Source organism: Sus scrofa, chromosome 1 (assembly GCF_054392235.1).
Source record: "Sus scrofa isolate SSC_HxYL_T2T_F1_AM1 chromosome 1, Sscrofa_HxYL_maternal_Yorkshire_Landrace_v2.0, whole genome shotgun sequence".
Classification (NCBI taxonomy): Eukaryota; Metazoa; Chordata; class Mammalia; order Artiodactyla; family Suidae; genus Sus; species Sus scrofa.
This window is the reverse complement of record NC_139383.1, coordinates 58990416-59010901: the sequence shown is the minus strand read 5'-3', so window position 1 is coordinate 59010901 and position 20486 is coordinate 58990416. Positions and strand designations below refer to the sequence as shown.

At 37.3% G+C, this 20486-nt stretch overlaps 1 long non-coding RNA gene across 1 annotated transcript in view; it reads right to left on the bottom strand.

The window, feature by feature from the left end:
* LOC146406111 (uncharacterized) overlaps positions 1-20486 on the bottom strand; it is a 284015-nt gene that overhangs the window by 99570 nt on the left and 163959 nt on the right. The window contains exons 4-5 of the long non-coding RNA XR_014805995.1: positions 17058-17109; positions 6848-6977 (exon numbers count right to left, since the gene is read on the bottom strand). This is a non-coding gene — a long non-coding RNA (uncharacterized LOC146406111). The remainder of the gene's footprint in view (positions 1-6847; positions 6978-17057; positions 17110-20486) is intronic.

Here is a 20486-nt window from a genome sequence, read left to right as displayed (position 1 = left end):
ACCTCCCTTAGGTCATAGCTTCTACAGAGTGGCAATACCTCACAGAATCAAGTATACAAGCTCTAGAGTCAGAATGCCTGGACTGTCATCTCAGCTCTGCCATTTATCAACTCTGTGACATAGGGAAATTTGCATAACCTCTCTTGTTCAGACTCCTTCTTTGTAAAAATGAACTATTTACACTATGTAACCTCTTAGCTCTGCTATTTGTTTTTGGCTTAGGGTTTATTTTTAAGCTTTGGATCAGATGCTAGGCCGAGGACATGAGTACAAGTTTTCTTAAACTAAACTTGTACTCTTACTGAGCCAGAGAGAGTTGTCTGTCCATGGCCTGGGTTATGGGATTTCATTTCATTACCTTAAAATAAGTGTTGGTGGGCACTGAGCTCTCAATGACCAGTCAATGCTCTGTATAAAGCTGATGTCTATGGATTAAGATCCTTGACAATGTTTGGGCAAGTTATTACTATTTTCATTGCCAAAGCTATGACCACAAAATAATCTTCACAGAGTAGAAAATATGGATTTTTTAGCAAAAAAAAAAAAAAATATTTTGGAGTTGTCTTGTCTGCCTTTTCCTTCTCTGATGTTTCTTTTCTCCCCCCAACTCAGGAACTTGGATCACATAAATCATCATTCACAATGATAGAGTTTCCAAAGTGCTCATTTGGTATGAGATGTGTGTGTGTGTATGTGTAAGTGTGTGTATAATCCTTACCTTATTTTTCCCTGATAATTTTTTTTACCAGAAAGCACCACCACTCTATTGAGAGCACCACTCAACATAATCATAATTAGAAGGATCCAATTTCTGACATTGCAAACACCCAAACTTCAATTTCTTCCTAAATTTAAATACTCAAATGTCTTCATCCACCCAAAACACACAATATGAATTGAAAAAGGACAGGGAGCCATCTACCCAAAACACACAATACTAAGTGAAAGAGGACAGGGAGCATGATCATGGCTCGCATTATTATTTTTCCTAAGAGGTTGTTTTCAGCACAATCTAATGGGGGCAGGCTGCTCCGCTATAAGGAATATTGTTCTCACCACCTAGCACTGGTCTTTCCTGCACTTATAAAACATAAAGATATGCATGCATATGTAGAATAAAATACAACAGGCTACATAATTAGATCAATAGAAAAGCAGGGAGACAGAACCGAAGTTTTTGTTAAGTGCCCAGCCCAGCTGTTCTAAATTGGCCACTATAGGATCGATGAAAGTGTGACACCATTTCATCTCCCCATGGCTACAAGGAATAAATTGATGTGATGATTCAGGATAGCCCATGGTCTCTAGCATCTTCAGTCCATAAAGTCCACTAGCCTGCATCCCTTCTCACTGAATGCACACTTTTCCAGCTGCTCATGGCACTCCAGTAGAAGGGCAGGAACAAAGACTGGGCACATATTTGCTAATCAAAATTGGCTTAAGTCCAAGTTTGGTACCTGAATGATATGTTTTCTCCAGTGAATGATTCCACCTGATATTACTGCAAAATAACATTTGATTGTATTTGTTTCTATTTTTCTACCATAGATTTTAAATGATTTTCCTTACATTACATCCCCAAGTTCATGAGATAATTTATTACCTGATATCTACAAAGTGACTCCATTTACTATTATTATAACCATGTCACTCTTCCAAAGCTTCACTCTGGAATATTATGACAAAATAGCAAGAACATAATTTTAACACTCATAAAAATTATTACCATGCAGCTGTGCAAGTATTTCTTTCCTGTGCTGAGGTCCACAATCAATTCTATTTGTGCATACTACACAAAGAGAGTAATAATTTAACACCCCTTGATTTTTTTCCTTTTCCTGAAATCTATTCAGGAGGTAGTAAAAGGCCTCAAAAACCTAAGCTTTGTGCCAAATATCTGCAACAGTCCTCCTACAAAAACGCGAACGAAATAATTAAGAAGCTGCTTAAGCAACCATTTGCCACAAACCAGATTGAGGGATTTGAAATATGTACAAATATTTTTAAATAACCCCCCAAAGGGGAAATTCGTACTAATAAGTGAGGGCTGAGGCAGCTCCTGCTGCCAGCTTTGCATCCTGGGAGGACATATGAGTAAATATAAACAGGTTCCAACATTTTTTATCTTCCCTAAGGTATCTGCAAGAAAAACTCTGATTTTAACTGCTACAAATCTGGGGCAGAGCCTTTTCTAATAAGATTTCATAATCTTCACAGCACAATACTCTCTATGTTAGAGCAATCCCACGACTCATAATTCCCCAGCAGTTAGTGTGCCAGGGTGAACTTCTGAGTCTCAGATAACATTACGGCTGTGGTTTATGCCCTGATTGATAACATAGTCTATGGAGGCAACCTGTCCCAGAGAAAGTATCCAAAAAGCTTTGCATAGTGTTTACGATACAGATAACCTCCCGGCTGACAAGTACAGAGGAAAACCTTTGATGGATGAAAGAGGCTATAAGATCCTGTGCACCCAGATAGCTCTGGTGAATTTCTCGTCTATCACTCTTTAGACAATTATAGCACTCGAGTCATTTTATTTGGTCACAAACGCTTAACTGATTTTTATAGCAATATGTTTTGGAGAGAGTGTTTGATAAATATAATGAAATCATTTTATGCTTGATCCCAGGGGACAGCCCAGGGAAATGCTGTTAAAAGACAATATTTCTTTGTTATACATCATATTAGGCTTGTACTGTTACTGGAATCTGAGTCGGACTGGAATGTTTAAGAGCCTCCTTGACCAATATATCCTCCATATCTAATTCCTTGCTGCTCAAAGTTTGGCCCATTGACCCCAGCACCAGCACCCAGAGAGCTGGTTAGAAATGAAGAATTCCAGGTTCCACCCCACACTTACTGATCTGAATCTGAATGGTAACCAGATCCCTGGGTGTTCCTAGGAACATTAAAGTTTGAAAAGCACTGGTCTGTTGCATCTTAGAACAAGTTGTAGCAGTAGAAGGGAAAGGGATGTGGCCACCATGTAACCAGGTTCTTTTACATCTCTTCCTTCTAGCATTCTTCCACATGTTTAGCCTTGATTAGCAGTCTTGGATTACAATTGAAATGGCTCAAGTGGGTCATGAATTACTTGTAAAATAGTAATGCCGCAGGAGGGTCATGCAAAAAAGGAAGAGAAGGCCCTTATAAAGAACATGATAAAACAATACTGATGGTTTAGGTTGAAAATTCTTAAATTGATTCAGAGTAGCTTAATGCAGAACTCTACACCCTCTGAAATCTCTCAGCTCCTCAAGTGTACCTTACCTATGTTCATAACTTTGATTTACCATGCTTCATTCCTTTCCTAATAGGCTTCACTAGTCTCTTAGAGAACACACAACTAACAGAATAAATTATGACACAAAAAGACTAATAGGACATAATTAAAGAAAAGAGAAAAAACAAAACAGAGAAAAAAGAAAATATTATTTGGACCCTGACGTCTGATACGCTTGTGAAGTTTCTGCTTACGGAGAATTCGAGATCATGCACCCTCTTTAGAGATTAATCATGATTTGGAGAGGCTCTTAGCTGATTGAACTGAACATTTAGTTTTTGAGCTGCCAAAAGGACTTCTTTATACAAGTTTAAAAGATCAATAACCAGTACAAATAACATGCTGACGATCTACCTCTCCTAAAAACCAAGGTGAAGTGTCATGTGCAGAATGCTGGAGATCAAATTGACCAGCACCATGCAGCCTGATGTTTCCAGAAAATTCCTCAAAAGAGAGAAGCCTTTACTGAGGAAGGAGTCTTTAACCCCCAAGTGGCAGGTTTCTAGAAGAGAAACTACTAAACTGTTCCATTGTTGGCTGAAGGGACTATTCAACTTGACTCTTTCTTTGTAATAGCAAGAGAGTCTAAAACATCAGCTTTCATGTTTTGCAGGAAATGAAAAATAATAGAACTGAATTATTTTATTTTTGAAGTTCTTGGGTCAATAAAGAACAGCTCTGGGGTCCTATCACAGTTTTGCATTCTACCAGGCCAGCTGGCAGTCAAGCTGAATACAGCACAGTGCTTTCATAAATGGATAGAAATGTCTAACATGAATGATAGAGCTCAAACCTATTCAAAGCTATTATATTAACATGCCAAAGATCCTTTAGCCAAACTAGGTCATGGGGGCACAGCAAAACCCACCAAAAAAATGTTATTTATTGTTGTTTTTGGATTTTTTCCCCTTTAGCATTGCTGAACTTGATGAAATTGAAAAACATCTAAGATACAGCTTTATGATGTTTACACTTCACAATGCACCATCACATACTCTTTCATTTAATACCAGAGCATCTCTGTGAGAAATATATTAACATTCCTGTGTTATAAATGAAGAAACTCAATTCCCAGAGCTCTGCCCAACATCTCATGGGTAACAGGTGAAGGAGATGCTGTTTCCTTAATAGGGGTCAACACTACACTTAATTTAGAAGGAGATATGTCAACAGCATCTCCCTAGTCCCACAAGGAGAAATTCAAATTTTGCAGAAAAATAAAGAAATGAATAATAAATAAAGAATTCAAGCCTTCATGCAGTGTCATTTTCTAGCATAATATCACTTAAAGAGTTTTATTCCCTTATTTTAAAGTACAATTCCTCTCTCTACTTTTTCAAGACCTATTCATCACTCAGAATCCAACGCAAGTCCTTCCTCCTCCTTGAAGCCTTCCTTGCATGTCAGCCAGAAGTAAATATTCTTTCCCTCAAACTTAGATGGCAGGAATACTTACTAGACATGGATAGTGATATTCTGTCCTACGTGCTTGTTGCTCATGTCCTTGGCTAGCCTTGTCTATTTCAAGGGTAGGTTCTGAAGTGCAAGAGCTGTTATCTTGTGGATGAAACAACATAGCCTCCCGTGGAAGTCAAGGACTATGGAGTCAGCCATGTCCACATTCAAATCCCAGCATCTCCCCTTCAGAGCTATGGAGCTTTCCTTGCACCTCCCTGAGACTAATTAATATCATAATGTTTCTCATTTTCACTAAAGCATCTCCAGTTATCAGCATGATAATATATAAGTGCCAAATAGCCAAAAGCTTGAAACTTAGGCAGGAGCAGCTAACTTGCTCTCAAGAATGTGGTTGTTTACCATACTAGCCCAAAGAGCCATATTCCAGATGTGGCTACTGCATTTCCTTTTCCTACTAAGATCTTCAATCACAGCAGACCTCTTGCTAGTTTACATACTCATCTTGTGCCATCATTATCCAGTAAAAGAACCTAAATGTTTAGCATAAGCATGTAGGCTTAGGTCACTTTGCCTCACTTTTTTTTTTTTTTTTTTTTTTTTTTTTTATTTTCCCACTGTACAGCAAGGGGGTCAGGTTATCCTTACATGTATACATTGCAATTACAGTTTTTCCCCCACCCATTCTTCTGTTGCAACATGAGTATCTAGACATAGTTCTCAATGCTATTCAGCGGGATCTCCTTGTAAATCTATTCTAGGTTGTGTCTGATAAGCCCAAGCTCCCGATCCCTCCCACTCCCTCCCCCTCCCATCAGGCAGCCACAAGTCTCTTCTCCAAGTCCATGATTTTCTTTTCTGAGGAGATGTTCATTTGTGCTGGATGGCCAACAAACACATGAAAAAATGCTCAACATCGCTGATTATAAGAGAAATGCAAATCAAAACTACCATGAGATATCAGCTCACACCAGTCAGAATGGCCATCATTAATAAATCCACAAATAACAAGTGCTGGAGGGGCTGTGGAGAAAAGGGAACCCTCCTGTACTGCTGGTGGGAATGTAAACTGGTACAGCCACTATGGAGAACAGTTTGGAGATACCTTAGAAATCTATACATAGAACTGCCATATGACCCTGCAATCCCACTCTTGGGCATCTATCCGGACAAAGCTCTACTTAAAAGAGACACTTGCACCCACATGTTCATTGCAGCACTATTCACAATAGCCAGGACATGGAAACAATCCAAATGTCCATCGACAGATGATTGGATTTAATCTCTAAGCAATGATAAGAATGCTTGCCTTTCAGAGGCGTTGTGTGGATGCAACTGAGATATTAAGTTTAAACAATTAGCAGCTCATTCAGTAGAGCCCATTCACTCTCTTTCTACTAGATAACTAGTCTGATTAACTTGCTTCCCTGTCCATTCAGAAAGTGGAAGCAGCACACACCAACTTCTGCCCACACAACCACCACATCCTCTGCATTGGAACACCCAGAGTCTAGCTTCCAACCTGTTACTCTGGTGATGGGTCCATGCTCCCATCTAATGCAAGTCTTTTGCATATTCTCCAGACCCCAACCCCTCTCATCTACACAGTTAAATCATTGCAACGACCACCCTTCTCTCTCCTTAATCATCATTTTTTTCCCTCCTTATAGGATAGTTTCCATTACAGGTAAACAAGCCAAAATTTCCCATTGTGGTGGCTTTGATTCCAATGAATAGTAATTTTAAAAACTTTTACAAGATTCCACATCCAACTCTAGCTACATCTCCATTTCATGTTCTCATCTATAATGAAAATCCTTAAAAGAATTATCTGTACTCCTTGTCTCTAACCCTTTATCTCCTCATCTAGAGGCCATTCGATCAGGCTTTCTCTCTAGCAAATGGCTCTCCTCCAGGTTTTCTATGGTGTCCTCAGTGCTAAATAGTTAATTCTCATTCTCAGGGATTTGAGTTACCAAGAACATATGATAGAGTTGGTCACTTGATATTTCTTCTTTTAATTTCCATCTTTACTGAGGTATAATTGACAATAAAAATTGTATTTATTTAGAAGTTCACATTGTGGCTCAGCCGGTTAAGAACCCACCATAGTGTCCATGAATATGCAGGTTCAATCCCTACCTTTATCCAGTGGGCTAAGGATCCAGCATTGCTGCAAACTGTGGCATAGATGTGGCTCGGATCTGGCATTGCTGTGGTCATGGCATAGGCTTGTAGCTGCAGCTCTGATTTGATCTCTAGCTGGAGAATTCTATATGCCACAGGTGTAGCATAAAAAGAAAAAAAAAACTGTATATATTTAATGTGTACAGAGTGAAGTTTAGACATATTTACCATAAACTAATTAATGTATTTATCACGTGACATAATTTCTTTTTAGGAGGCAGGGGAAAGAATTAGGATCTTCCTTCTTAGCACATTTCTAGAGTACAATTCAGTATAAATAACTATAGAAACCATGCTGTACATTAGCTCTCCAGAACTTATTCATCCTGCATAAGTAAAACTTTGAAGCTTTGGACCAACACGTCCCCATAGCCCCCATTTTGCAGTCCCTGGTAACTACCATTCTACTCTCTCCTTCTGAGGGTTTGATCTTCCCATTCTTTATTCCCTTGGCTTCAGAGTTGCCACACATTCAAGAGTGTCCTTCTACCTCACTGGTCACTCCTCCTCCAGGGTCTCAGTTGATTCTTCCTCATTTCCTAGACCTTCCAATGTTAGAGTAGCCTGGATTCAGGCCCCACAACTCTCCCCTATCTTCACTCACTCCCTAGGTGGTCTCATCCTATCTCCTCTTTCAAACAGACCTTGATATACAGAATGGACAAGTTCCCTAAAGTACATTTCCAGGCAGAACTTTTCCCTTGAATCTAGGCTCATTTCTTCCATCTGCCTTGGCATCTTCTCTTGGATGCCTAGTAAGTATCTCAAGATCAGCATGCATAAAAGTCAAATTCCTCATCATCTTTCCTAGCCTCTGTTAGTACAAGTAACTCCATCCTCCTGCTACACAAGCCAAAAGAATTTGGAGTCATCCTTGACATTTCTTTCTCTCACACCCTATATTCAACCCATCAACCAGTCCTACTGACTTTTATTTTCTTGATCTGGATCACTATCTTCCAATCATTAACTCTATGCTAGGTTACCATAAAGTCTTTTGACTGGTTTCTCTGCTTCCTCCCTGGCCTCCACAGAATCATTTCTCTACACAGGAGGCAAGGTCATCTAGTTAAAAGCTAAATCCGACCTTGTCATGGCTCTGTTCAGAAAGCCAGAATTCTTGCAGTGATCCATGAGGGCCTATAATCTGGCCCTTCCACCCCTTTGTCCAGTTTCTTCGACCTCCTCTCCCCTCATTCACCTCTTTGATATTGCACTGACCCCTTTGCTGTTCTTACAAGCTCAGAAGAGTCTTCCCTTGGTACCTTCATGCTGGCTCTTCCCTCTGCCTGAAAATGTCTCCTCTCAGATTTCCTCATGGCTTTCCTCCTCACTATGTCAAAAATGATCATTTTATTCATTACATGACCATGGAGGCCTTCACTAATTCTCCTGTATCAAAACTTCCCAACATTCTGCATCCCCTTTCCTTTGTTTCTCCAAAGCTTTTATCATGATCTGACATAGGATAACTTACTCACTTATGTTTCTCCTCATTAAGGATATAAACTTTATGGAGTTTCCCCACTACATTCCTGGTACATAGTAGGTGCACAAAAAATGTTTATTGAGTGAATGAAAAGCAACTACTCCCTTTTATCATTGCCATTGCCATTATCACCTCTGTCCCTGAAGGCCACACCCGGGGCCTTCCCCTGGAGAAGTATGTGGTGGTCCATTGCCGATGGCATGCATCATGGATAAACAGTGATAAACATAAATCTTCTAAGTGCCCGTAGATTTATAAACCCATGATTTACACAGAAGTCAGTCCAGAGTACAATTTTTAGCAGTAAGAGGCCTCTTTCTATGCATTTAAAAATTATTGAGGATTTGTATGGTTACGATTTGTAATCCCAAGAGAGGACAGTACTATATACTGAGCAACATGTGAGAAAAACTTGCTTTTCTCTTCCTTTTAGATGATTTGTAACAGCTACTTGGTTGCCAAATGGTGAAATTGAAATTTTTGGCCCTAAAATATAATTATCTAATATGATGGCATCTTTTTTTATATTGTTTCTTTTTTTTAATGGCTGCACCAGCAGCATATGGAAATTCCTTGTCTGAGTCGCAGCTGCAACCTACACAGCAGCTGAGGCAACACCAGATCCTTTAATCCACTGTGCTGCACTGGAGATTGAACCCAGGCATCTGCAGTGACCCATGCCACTGCAGTCAGATTCTTAACCCACTGTGCCACAGCAGGAACCCCTTTTTTATATTGTTCTTAACAAAAAATATAGTGCATACAAAAAAATAGTTAATAGTCTCTCTGTTCTGACTCCCATTTGATTGCTTCCTGCCATGAGAGACCAAATGTGAGAGAGAATACAAAATTTTCACCATCAATCAACAGTTGTTTCAGTCAGGATTTACTGGGCCACAACCCTTTTCTAGCCATATTATGTCATCCTCCACATTTGCTTCATTTTCATAAAGTCCTATTAGTAAATTCTTCGTGATCCCAAGTAACATAACGATTAAGCACATAATAATTGTAAATTGAAAATCTACATATGGGATTAGCTCAATTACTCATTTTGTGAATAATTCAAGTCCCCAGAGAAACTTGCATTCCATTGCTGTGTTATTTATTCTGGAATTGTAAATACAGCAAGACTTTATTCATAGGGGCTACAGCAATTTGGAATCTGAAGAAATTCAGACAAGGTGAACACTGAAGGTTATCCTTGATTAGGATGTTCTTCTTAATAGGTTGAATAGATTAATTTTGTAACGAAACATAAAAGAGAAAAATACTTCAGAATAAACAACCTTGCAGAACTCTAGGAAATACTAGAGATCAGATTTTTGTTTTGCTTTTTATTATTTTTTTAATTTATTTATTTTTTTGTCTTTTTGCCATTTCTTGGGCTGCTCCCGTGGCATATGAAGTTTCCCAGGCTACGGGTCAAATCGGAGCTGTACCCACTGGCCTACGCCAGAGCCACAGCAACGTGGGATCCAAGCCGAGTCTGCAACCTACACCACAGCTCAGGGCAGTGCCGGATCCTTAACTCACTGAGCAAGGCCAGGGACCAAACCCTCAACCTTATGGTTCCTAGTCGGATTCATTAACCACTGCACCACGACGGGAACTCCCCTTGTTTTGCTTTTTAAAGGTAAGAAGTACTTAAATGTGCATTCTATCACTTCAGTTTCATATCCTAAAGTATCTAATCTAGAAGCAGGATCCTATCAGTCTGAATCTGATTCAATAGTTCCCTCAACTTTTTGATTTTATTATTTTAGGCTATAAGCACTTCCATTCAGCACTAACCCTATAGCTTACATTAAGTTATAATTATTACATTAGTTGTAGTGGTAGTTTATAGGTAATAAACTGAATCACCATTAAAATAAGTCCTGAAGTAATTCCTCTGTGGCTCAGCACATTAAGGACCCAGTGTTGTCACTGCTGTGGCTCGGGTTGCTGCTACCAGGGTTCAATCCCTGGCCTGGGAATTTCCACATGCCAAAAAAAAAATAAAAAGCACATCCTGAAATTTAACATGCTTGCTATTTTACCCTTGTTCTTCCCCATCTAGTCTGAGTCAGTAGGGTTTTTTTTGTACCTAAGAATGTTTTATATGACAGGAAACATTTTAAAGATCACTAACATTCTTTGAATAAGACCATTTAGGTGCAATTTACCTTTGATGAAATTTTGTTTTCAATTTAAAGTAAGCATATTTTAGCGAATTTGCTTTTTTGTCTTTGAGACATCAAGTTGTTTGCTCAGTTACCTTTGTTAATACAAAATTAATTACATTCTACGTTTACATGAAAGTTGCATGTTTTATATTTTACTGCAAGAATCACTGACTATATATACATATATATGTATAAATTCAATACTCAGTGTGTGTTCAACAGACTTCCAAAACTGGTAACAAACTTGTAAGGCATTACTTTAACATTCTTGTGTCAAAAAAAAATGTTGCAAAATATTTCTCCTTATTGACACTGAACATTTATTAATTCACTATTATGGGCTTGTTTGTTGTCATTACTTGAAATGCCTCGAGGAGCCATCAGACCCACAGATCAAATAATTCAGGCACAAATCATGTGAATTAAAACTATCTCAGCAGACACAATGTTCACATGTGGGACAAAAATACTATTTTGCACCTGATGGTCAACAAACTAGCAGTTTGCTTTCCAGAAGGGAAGGGAATTTCCGTGACAAGGGTCTTCTGAAACCTTCTGCGTCTGCTTCCCTGAGATTCAAAAATGGCCTTGTATGTTCTCTCAGAGCCTCAAGGCTTGAAAGTCATCCAAAAGCTAGAGACCAATCTAAAGTAGATTGGCTTATACCCAAATTTAATGAAACTTCCTTAGAGGAAACTGATTTCCCTCATTATCCTTTATGTAGATAATATGTGGAATTAATTCTCCTTCACTAAGTTATCATTACATGGAGCAGACAAACACAGATATAATGTTATTAAAAGCAATGGAACGAGGTCATCCACTGTTAACTTTAATGGTTTGTATCCTCTCAAGTGTCCCAGAGAAATGCCTCCGTCTCACTGCTTCGGCAGATTAAAGGTCAGGGCTAAGGTTACCAAATTTCATGCTCACTAGAGAAGGATCTGCACTCTCTCAGGCCTTACTCCCTTGGAGCTCGGAATGAAGCTGGCCTAGGAGCAGATGTAACTGTTCTAAAGACTTCTTTCTAACTGTGACAGTAATAGAAATGGGAATGTATTTCTACATATTTATTTTGCAAATAAATTACAAAATACCATTTTATTTTTACAATGAAATTATAAAAGGACATATATGAGATATTTAATATTTGTTAAAGATTTTTCCTTTCTGGGTCTTGGAAGTGGCATTTCTTTGTTAATATTCAACAATCATCCTTACATGCTTATTAATATTCAGAGTGAGTAAAGGCTGAGCAGGTAACACCTTTACATTTTAAGCATCAATCTTGTTGTTCATTTTGCTGAAATAAAACCTAATCAACCTTTCTTTGCTGCAAAAAAAGCTTTTACTAAGCATCTTTTGGCTGTGTAAAAAAGAGAATTCCAGAACTGTAAGTGCAATGGAAAGAATATATACTTATACATTCATATATTCATATATACACACTTACAAATATATAACATAAAATTGTGTTATATGCTTATAAGTAAAATATGTAACAGACCTTCACAGAAATATGTACTTACCCTTATTTAATTTTCATTCATTCAACAAGCATTTATTAAACCTCTGCTATGTGTTAGGAATGATGTGATACTGAGAATATAAAGCAAACATATAAGGTGTATGTTCTTTAGAAGCTAATGACTGAGGAGGGAAAGCAGACAAATAAATATCAATAACTATAATTATATGAGAACTGCTCAACACAAAAATAAGTTGTTGGCATAAGAAAGTTAAGAAGAAAAGCAAGATTTCTGAACAAAACATAGTAACAGGGACCAAATTTACCTTTCTATTTGAAAGAACTAAAACACCAGACAAAATATGTAAAATCATGGTTGTCAATACATTGGAAATAAAGGGACACAACCTCCAAAAAACATGAAACAAATGAAGGGACCTTTATCATTGCCCCAGCTTATTCTCTGAGAAAGTTCCCAGGATGCGACACAGGGAGAGCAAATTCAGGCAGAGTCCAGTGAATGTTCAGAGATGAGGAGAAAGAGCTAAGACGCCTGATGTTTGCAGGGCAGGATCCTGAAGAGGAGAGAGGTGCACAGAAAGAGAATCCCCAAAATGTGCAAACAGTCTCCACTGTAGCAAGTAGTGCCTTTATAATGACCCTCCCGAGTTGGACACCAACAAAAGTCCATCCTGTATTTATTTAATTTTTTGTCTTTTTAGGGCCACACCAGGGGTATGTGGAGGTTCCCAGGCTAGGGGTTGAATTGGAGCTGCAGCAGCTGGCCTACACTACCGCCACAGCAATGCCAGATCCGAGCCATGTCTGCAACCTATACCACAGCTCACTGCAATGCCGGATCCTTAACCCACTGAGCAAGGCCAGGGATCCAACCTACATCCTCTTGAATGCTAGTCAGATTCATTTCCACTGAGCCATGATGGGAACTCCAGGGTCTATCCTTTAGATGTCACTCGCACCAACAGAAAGTGATGGAGTTTGGTTCAAAAGCAAAGCAGAGCTTTATTTTTCATCAAAAAATGGAGAGGTGCAAGCTCATGCTCTAGAGCACAAGCTTTTCCTGCAAGGCTATCATGGAGGCTGCATTATAGGGCTCTTGTCAGCAGAGAGGGGGCAGAGTTCGGCAGGTTGGGGACAGCATCTCTGCACATGGCCTGTGCAGCCATTTTGCTCTAGGAGCTCTGGTCTGAAGTGCTAGGTATGAGGCCTCTGCCTGCAGTTGTATCCTATGAGCAAGTGAAAATAGACTAAGCACCAAGGAAAAAAATAAAGGTTAGACTTTATTACCCAGATCCTATTTTTGCTCCCAGAAATTGCTAATGGTCTTTGCTGCTGTCACAATTATGTCAGGAAACTACCTCAAACCAGGGAAAGAACTATCCAGAAGGATTAAAGGTGATAGTACCAAGGAATCATAAAGGACCAAGAAACATGCCTGTCCTCAGTAACTAAAACGGGAAATTTTATAATTCCTTGGCATAAGTTAAAGAACTAAGAAGAGTACCACCTCAAGAGTGGGGAAAAAGGAACATGGTTTAGTCTCACATAACAAAGCTTTAAAAAGACCCAAAAGGTTCCAACTATTACCAAGTACTTTAACCACATTTGAATACAAAGTTCAAGAATATCTTTTGAGAAATATAACAATACCCAGCAATCACAATACCTGGTATCTACAAGAAATTGTCAAGTATGCAGAGAAGGAAAATACAATCTATAATGAGAAGAAAAAATATTGACCAATCAAAACTAGTCCAAATATGATACAGATGGCATTAAAAAGTTATTATAGGAACCCTCCTGCACTGCTGGTGGGAATGTAAACTGGTACAGCCACTATGGAGAACAGTTTGGAGATACCTTAGAAATCTATACATAGAACTTCCATATGACCCCACAATCCCACTCTTGGGCATCTATCTGGACAAAATTCTACTTAAAAGAGACACGTGCACCCACATGTTCATTGCAGCACTATTCGCAATAGCCAGGACATGGAAACAACCCAAATGTCCATCAACAGATGATTGGATTCGGAAGATGTGGTATATATACACAATGGAATACTACTCAGCCATAAAAAAGAATGACATAATGCCATTTGCAGCAACATGGATGGAACTAGAGAATCTCATCCTGAGTGAAATGAGCCAGAAAGACAAAGACAAATATCATATGCTATCACTTATAACTGGAATCTAATATCCAGCACAAATGAACATCTCCTCAGAAAAGAAAATCATGGACTTGGAGAAGAGACTTGTGGATGCCTGATGGGAGGGGGAGGGAGTGGGAGGGATCAGGAGCTTGGGCTTATCAGACACAACTTAGAATAGATTTACAAGGAGATCCTGCTGAATAGCATTGAGAACTTTGTCTAGATACTCATGTTGCAACAGAAGAAAGGGTGGGGGAAAAAATGTAATTGTAATGTATACATGTAAGGATAACCTGACCCCCTTGCTGTACAGTGGGAAAATAAAAAAAAAAGTTATTATAACTTGATTCTATGTAATTCAAAAGGCTTTTCTAGAAGTAAAAATTAAAACGTCTGCTTTGTAAAATACACAGTATGGAAATATGACAGATGACAATTCAGAAGAAAAGATCGTAAACTTGAAGATATTGTAATTGAAACTATCCAAAATTAGATACTCAGAGAAGGCTGATAAAAAAAATGAACAAAGGATTAATGAAATATGAGACAGTTTTAAGTGGCTAAGTATAAGAGCAATTAGAGTTCCTGAAAGGGAAAGTGTAGGAAAAAAAATATTTGAAAAAAATAGTGGCTTAGGATTTTCTACTGTGGCTCAGCAGTAATGAACCCAACTAGTAACCATGAGGATGCAGGCCCCATCCCTGGCCTCACTCAGTGGATTAAGGATCTGGCATTGTCATGAGCTGTGTTGTAGTTTGCAGATGTGGCTCAGATCTGGCATTGCTGTGGCATAGGCTGGCAGCTATAGCTCTGATTCATTCCCTAGCCTGGGAATTTCCATATGCCACAGGTGTGGTCCTAAAAACCAAAAAAAAAAAAAAAAAAAAAAAAAAAAGGCTTGAAATTCTCCAAACTTGATGAAGTTGTAGCACATAGCAAAGAAGCTCAACACTCTATGCATAAAATATATGTAAGTAAAACTAGAACATGGCACATATAAGCCAATTACTTCAAACCAGTGTTAAGGAAATGTTAGAAGCTGCTAGAAGAAAAAAAAATATGCAGAAGTATAGACACATGGATGAAGCAGATTTGTTGTAAATAATGAAAGCAAGCAGACACTAGAAAAACATCTTTAAAATATTGAATGAAAAAAATAATCTTAGAATTCTCTATCCTATGAGGGTATTTTTCAAAAATAAAGGTAAGTTAAAGACTTTTTTAAAAATGAAGACTTTAATTTTTAGAGTAGTTTTGGGTTCCCAGTAAAACTGAGAAAAGTACAGTGATTTCCCATATACTTCTTGACCCCACACATGTATAACCTCCCCTGTTATCAATATCCCCCGCAAGAGTGGTACTTGAGATACAACCAATGAGCTACTTTGATACGTCATAATCGCTCAGCGTCCATGGTTTACATTACCACTCACTCTTGGAATTGTACATTGTATAGATTTTAAAAAGTTAATAATAGCATGTATTCGTCATTGCATATTACACACAGTCTTTTCATTGCCCTAAAAATCCTCAGTGTTCTGCTCATTTACCCTTCCTCTCCTATTTCCAACACCTGGCAACTACTCATCTTTTTACTGTTTAGGACTTTTTCAGACATGCAAAAGATGAAAGAATTTATTACAAGCAAAGCAGAATGGCAGTAAGTGTTGAAGGAAGTTCTTCAAACAGAAGGAAAGTGATACCATATAGAGACCTAGATTTACACAAAAAAATAAGAAGCATTGGAAATGATAAATACATGGGCAAATATAAATATTACTTAAATATCCCTGAAAGGTATTTTTAAAGTAAAAATAAAAACATGTTTTGTGGGATTTGCAATATACATAAGGTAAAATATATCGCATTAATAGTACAGGATATATACTGAAAGCACAAAAAGAAGAACTTAAATGTCAAAGCAAAGAGTTATAGTTAATAAACCAACAAAGGATGCAAAATGGAATCATAAAAAATGCTCAATCAAAATAGAGGAAAAAGTGAATAAGAATACACGAGACAAATAGAAAACATTTAGCAAGGTAGAATATTTAAACTAAGCCATATCAATAGTAATCTTAAATATAAATAATCCAAACACTTCAATTAAAAGGCAAAGATTGTAAAATTGGATAAAAGATTAAAACAACTACATGCTGCCTAACAAGAAACTAATGTTAAATATAAATACCCAAGTAGGTTAAAAGTAAAAAGATGAGGGGGGAAAACGTCCCATGCCAACACTAATCAAAGGAAAGTACCAGTAGGTATCTTGATATTAGGCAAAATAAAACATAGAAGATGGCAGAAACAGAAGGCATCACATTACAATGATTTAAAAAAATCAAGAAAATATAACAATCTTTAACATTCATACACCTACTAACAGAGTTTTAAAATACATGAAGCAAAATATGAAACTGCAAGGAAAAATAGACAAAATCCACAATTACAGTCAACAATTTTTCACCCCTAACTCAATAACAGGAACAAACAGAAAATCTGTAAATATAAAGAATGCTAGAGTAACAATATCAACCAATCTGATGTAATTAAAACTTAAAGAATGAAAACTGCCCCCCAAAACAGCAGTAAACACATTGTCTTTAAGTGAACATGAAACATTCTAAAACACACAGCAAATCCTAATAATTTTAAGAACCAAGTCATTGCAAAATCTGTTCTCTAACAGTAATATAATTAAATTAGAAATAAATACCAGAAAAATATCTGAGAAGTTTCCAAGTATTTGGAGATCATATTACATATTTCTTGGTATCAAAGAGAAATAAAAAAGAAAAGTATACTGTACTGAATGAGAATGAAGACACAACATATCAAAACTTGTGCTAAAATAGTACCTTAGAAGGAAATTTATGGCACCAAGCTCCACCTTAGCATTCTCTAAAGAAACTAGAAAAAAAAAGAGAGAAATTAAATTCAAATTGAGCAGAAAAAGGAAATAATAAACAGTACTAAATAAAATAGAAAACAGAAAAGCAATAGAAAAATTTATAAAGCCAAAGCTTATTTTTTGAGATCAATAAAATTGATAAATTTCTAGCCATAGTGATAAGAAAATAAAAGAAGTTCAATTTACCAATATCAGGAAAAAGAGGTAAAATTAATGCTAATTCTACAACTATTACAAATATAACCATGTAATGTCATAAAATTTTATGTAGATAAATTTGATTTAGATTATGTATGCCTTGAAAAATACAACTACCAAAGCTCATGCAGGAAGAAATAGATAAAGCAAACAGTCTGCCATCTATTAAATAAGTTGAATTATTCATGAAAAATCTTCCCACAAAGAAAACTCCAGGTACCCATATCACTGGTGAATTATGCCAAGCGGTTAAAAAATAATACAAATCCTATACTCTTACAAAAAAATGAAAAAGGAGAATATTCTAACTCATTCTATTTGGCCAACATTACTCTCATACCAAAACCAGATAAAGCTACTACAAGAAAAGAAAATTATGCCTCTATATAGAGATGAAAAAATATTCATAAAACTTAAGCAAATTCAATCCAAAGATTTATGAAAAGGATATTATATAAGTAATGCAAGGTTGTTTTCTCATTTGAAAATTGATGTCATTCACTGGGTTGACAAACTAAAAAGGAAAAACAATATGATCATCTCTGTAGATCAGAGAAAGTTTTTGACAAAATTCAAAATCCAACATCTATTCCTGATACTAAACAAAAATGGAATTTTTTAAATCAAATTGGCAATTAGAAAGGAACATCTTCAGCCTAATAAAGAGGTTCCATATAAAAAACCTAAAGATAATATCACACTTAATTGTGAAAGAAATATTTTCTCTCTAATATCAGGAACCAGACAAGAATGTCCTTCATCACCATTTCTATTTAATATTGTGCTAGAGATCATACCTAGTCTAAGTAAGACAAAGAAACAAAAGTCTTCCACACTGGAAAGGAAGAATACAACTGGCTTTATTCACAGATGACATAACATTTACTTGGAAAATCCTATGCAATCTACGAAAAAAATTACAGTACTAAAAAGTAAGTTTAACAGGTTGTAGGATACAAGACCAGTATAAAAAAGTCAGCCATCTTTCTCCATAGTGCTAACAAGAAGTGGTAGATGGAGTGTTCCCATCATAGTTTAGCAGTAACGAACCTGACTAGCATCCATGAGGACACAGTTTCAATCCCTGGCCTTACTTAGTGGGTTAAGGATCCATCATTGCCATGAGCTGTGGTGTAGGTGGCAGACGCAGCTCGGATCACGCGTTGCTGTGGCTGTGGCGTAGGCTGGCAGCTACAGCTCCAATTTGACCCCGAGCCTGGGAATTCCATATGCTGTCGGTGTGGGCCAAAAAAGACAAACAAACAACAAAAAAAAAGAAGTATATGGTATCAAAAAGACAATGCCATTTATAATAGGAAAAATAATTTTAAACACTGAGATAAACCTGGCATAGGATATACATCTCTACGTCAAAAACTATTAAAACATTGCTGAGATAGCATGAAGACTCAAATAAGTGGAGAGATATACCATATCCATGACTGACAAAATGATCTAAAATTCATACAAGAATGCAAAGGACCTAGAATAACCAAACCATCTGGAAAAAGAACATACTTGGAGGACTACAAGTATGACTTTAAGACATTATAAAACTATAGTAACAAAGACAGTGGACTACTGGCATTCAGACAGACAAGTAGGTAAATGGAACAGAATGGAGAGTACAGAAATGGGTCCACACAACCATTGTGAGCTGGGTTTTATTAAAGAGGCAAAGACAATTTAGTGAAGAAACGACCCACTACTCAATAAATGATGCTGGAACAATCAGATATCTATATATGAATGATGAACTTTGATCAACACTCACATTATTGACCTTAATCTAACATTTGAAACAATTTATTTTGAAGTAGTTTTTAACAAATTATATATACAGGTAAGAAAAAACAGGCATTTCACTTCTAGGCATTTACCAAAAGGAATAAATGCAAATGTCCATATAAAGACACCTATGACTATTTATAGCTGCTTTATTTGCAATTGCCCCAAACTGAAAACAACCCAAATATCTATTAAGACGTAAATGTATTAAAGGATTGTAATATATCCATGAAATGGAATATTACTAATCAATAAAAGGTAATGAACAGTTAATATACACATGAACCTGTCTTAAAATAATTAAGCTAAGTAAAAGAAGACCAAAAATGTACATAATGAATATTTACATGAATTTATATGAAATTCCAGAAAATGCAAAGCAACCAATAGTAACAGAAAGCTAGCCACTGATTACCCACGAAGATGGAGCAAGGAAAGGAAGGAATGACGTGAAGAAACTTTTGCTGATGATGAATATGTTCACTGTCTAATTGTGGTGGTGGTTTCCTAAATTTATAAAGGTTCAAACTTATCAAAATGTAAACTTTAAGCATGTGTAGCTTATCGTATGTCAATTACACCTCAACAAAGCTGCTAAAAAGAGAGAAGGATTTTGTAAATTCAAAATTTTAAGGTAAGATGTAGATTAGAAACAAATCCCAAAGTGAGGCAAGGAGAAGTCACTTTCTGACCTTTCTTAGAACACACACACACACACACACACACACACACACACACACACACACACACAACTAGAGAGAGAGGTACTCAAGAAGGAAGTGGTTTTTAAAACACCCAAGGGCTCAGATATGTCTTTTAGAATATAGTGGAGAAAATCAAGCCGTTTGACATTTTTCAGGCACTGATGATCAGAATAATGTAAAGGCATGTTAAAACCAGCCATAAGAGGAGTTCCCGTCCTGGCTCACTGGTTAACGAACCCAGCTAGTACCCAACTAGTACCCATGAAGACATGGGTTTGATCCCTGGCCTTGCTCAGTGGGTTAAGGATCTGGTGTTGCAGTGAGCTGTGGTGCAGGTTGCAGACGTGGCTTGGATCTGGCATTGCTGTGGCTGTGGTGTAGGCCAGCAGCGACAAATCTGACTCGACCCCCAGGCTGGGAACTTCCATATGCCACAGGTGCAGCCCTAAAAAGACAAAAGCAAAAAAAAGTCAGCCATAAGAATTAAATAGAGGTTATAGAAGAGACATAGACAAGGTCTGAAAAGTTTGATGAAAGCAATGGGATTAGGGAATGTGAGTCCAGAGTTTTAAGAGGGAAGTAGAACCCATGGATGGTTTTCTGCGATGTGGATACCCAAGTGTGTTTGAAGCTGAGGGCAAGCAGCTTGTGGAGAGGCAAACAGGAAGGCTTAAGAAAGGAAGGAA